The sequence below is a fragment of the Pituophis catenifer genome, unplaced genomic scaffold (assembly GCF_029215685.1).
Source record: "Pituophis catenifer annectens isolate HBS135680 unplaced genomic scaffold, rPitCat1.0.hap2 SCAF_16, whole genome shotgun sequence".
Lineage (NCBI taxonomy): Eukaryota > Metazoa > Chordata > Lepidosauria > Squamata > Colubridae > Pituophis > Pituophis catenifer.
The window spans coordinates 21,687,073-21,689,251 of record NW_027256896.1 but is presented as its reverse complement, the minus strand read 5'-3'; positions in this window follow the sequence as shown (position 1 = coordinate 21,689,251).

Below are 2,179 nucleotides of genomic sequence, written 5' to 3'. Positions count from 1 at the left end.
GCAGCTGTTTACATTTGTTATTGTGGTAATCATCTCTTTGGTCCGATAAAAACAGTTGATTAAGAAGGGCCACAATCAATACATTCAATGTTTCTTTCAGTTCACCCCACAGAAGATCTATGTAATAGGTAAAAGTTGAATGTGATTTGATGGCACTTAAGTCATCTGGTCGTTTAACAGCACAGTAAAATAATCAAACCTTCAGGACATTAAACCTTCAGACAGGCTGTTCCCCTTTTTAGAGGAAGGCATAAATCAGCTTCGTAAGGGAGGGGAAAACCCCTCAGTTGGCCTTGGCATCTTTTGAGAAGTGTGTGACACGTCAAGGCCAGACTGATTTCCCAGGCATTCATCTGTTGCAACTCAACTAACGGATCTGGCACACTCACAATGCAAGGAGCATGAATAGAGGCGGGTCTCTTGAAAGGGGATCCCCAGAGGGACTCGCTTCAACTCTGCAGCTATCCTGGGATGGTGAACGGAGCCTGGGCAGCCACTCCCTACTAGCAGCTGGCTTTTCCTTTCTGGCCATGAGGTAGTGGTCACTGCCTGTTGAGGGCTGTTCCCCTCCCTCCCTCCCACAGGACAGGACAGGGCGGCTTGGCCTTGTGATCTGGCTGGTGGAGAGTTGCTCTCCTTTGATAGCTTCACGTTTCCAGCTTATTTCTGACATAATCAGAGTCTGGTCAGCTCCTGTGATGCAAGTTGGTTTCCTTAGTATGTTTCCTTTCAAAACGAGGAGGAAGCCCCACTGCAGTTCCTGGTGGTTTCTGTCCACCAAGCATCCTGCTTAACTTCTGCAACGTGTCCTGATGAAGCCGCTGTTTCTTCCCCGTTCCAGCTCAGTCCCCTCCTGCCCATAAATCATCCCTTGCTTGGGATTCTTGCTTGTCAGCCAGCCGGGTAAAGGCCAGGAAAGGGTTTCCACTCCTTTTTAAGCTGTTGCCATTGAGAGGTGCAGATATTTATAAAACAGTTCCACAGCTCTTCCAGCTGCCCATCTTCTGGAAGGCGTGTGAAGTTAGCCCACAGATGCTCAAAGAGGCACCCGTGTGAGGCGGTGGCTGCTGTCCATCCACCTATGTGCATCAACTCGGAGTTTGCCTGATAAAGAGAAGTTGCTCATCCATCACTGCCAAGCTTGAATTGCCAGATACCATAGGGCCTGAACTCTGCCCAGCGGGGCCAGGGTCTGGGTGGGGCCTGCTGCCTGACCACATCTGGCTTGGCTTGTGGAGCACAAGTAAAGGGAAACCAGGTTCACCCACAGTGGGGCTGCAGCTTCAAAAGGCCTAAGAAAGGGGCATCTGGACGCCTCTAGGATAATCCCTATGAGTTCTGTGCCCCCTTTCTTGGCAAAGGGTGGGCAGGGAGCCCACTGGGCAAATAGTCCAATACCCTGCAAAAGCTGAGTGCCTGCTCCCCTGGCAGAGCTCAAGGCTTGGGGGGGGGCAGTAGAGTTGCACAGCTGGAGAGCATCAGGCCAGACTTGGCAGGCAAGGGGACTCCTGACCCCAGGGCAGCAAGTGAGTCAGCCAGGCTCCCCCTCCTTTCCTGCTTGGGAAGGTGGACCTGTGAGGGGCCACCAGCTTGGACCTCCCTGCCTGCCTTGGGCTCCATATTTAGGCTGTTGCTGTTCTGCACATCTGCAAAGACATGTTTGCATCTGGAATGTGGACGGGAATTGCTGGAGGATCCTGGTGTTTCCTATTTGGGATGTCTGAGGACCCTGGGCCAGCCAGCGTGTGGGGCTGGAGCCGCACAGGGAGGGAGAGGGAGGGAGGGAGGAAGGAAAGAAAGCACCCGAGGTATTAGGGGGCTCAACCTCCTCCTGCAGGACCTCTTGCCTCCTTCCCTGCTGGGCCAAGGGGACCCACTCCTCCCCTTCTTCCCAGTGCCCCGGGCTTTTAACAGCTGCTTTTTGCCATTTAAGGACAGGGAGGCATTGGGGAGATTTGCAGAGGTTCTCAGGAAGGGAGCTCCAGGCAAGGTTTCTGCAGAAACAGCCGGGCACGAGCTGGGAAAAAGCGAGCCCTTCCATTCCCCAGAGATGGGCCAGCCCAAAACAGCCCAAGGTCCCCAAATGTTACATAAACAGGCCAGGGACAACACACAGCTCCTTCCTCCTTGGGAACGGCCGCCCCCACTGAGAGGCGCCTCCGGCTTGAGTTCTGCATCA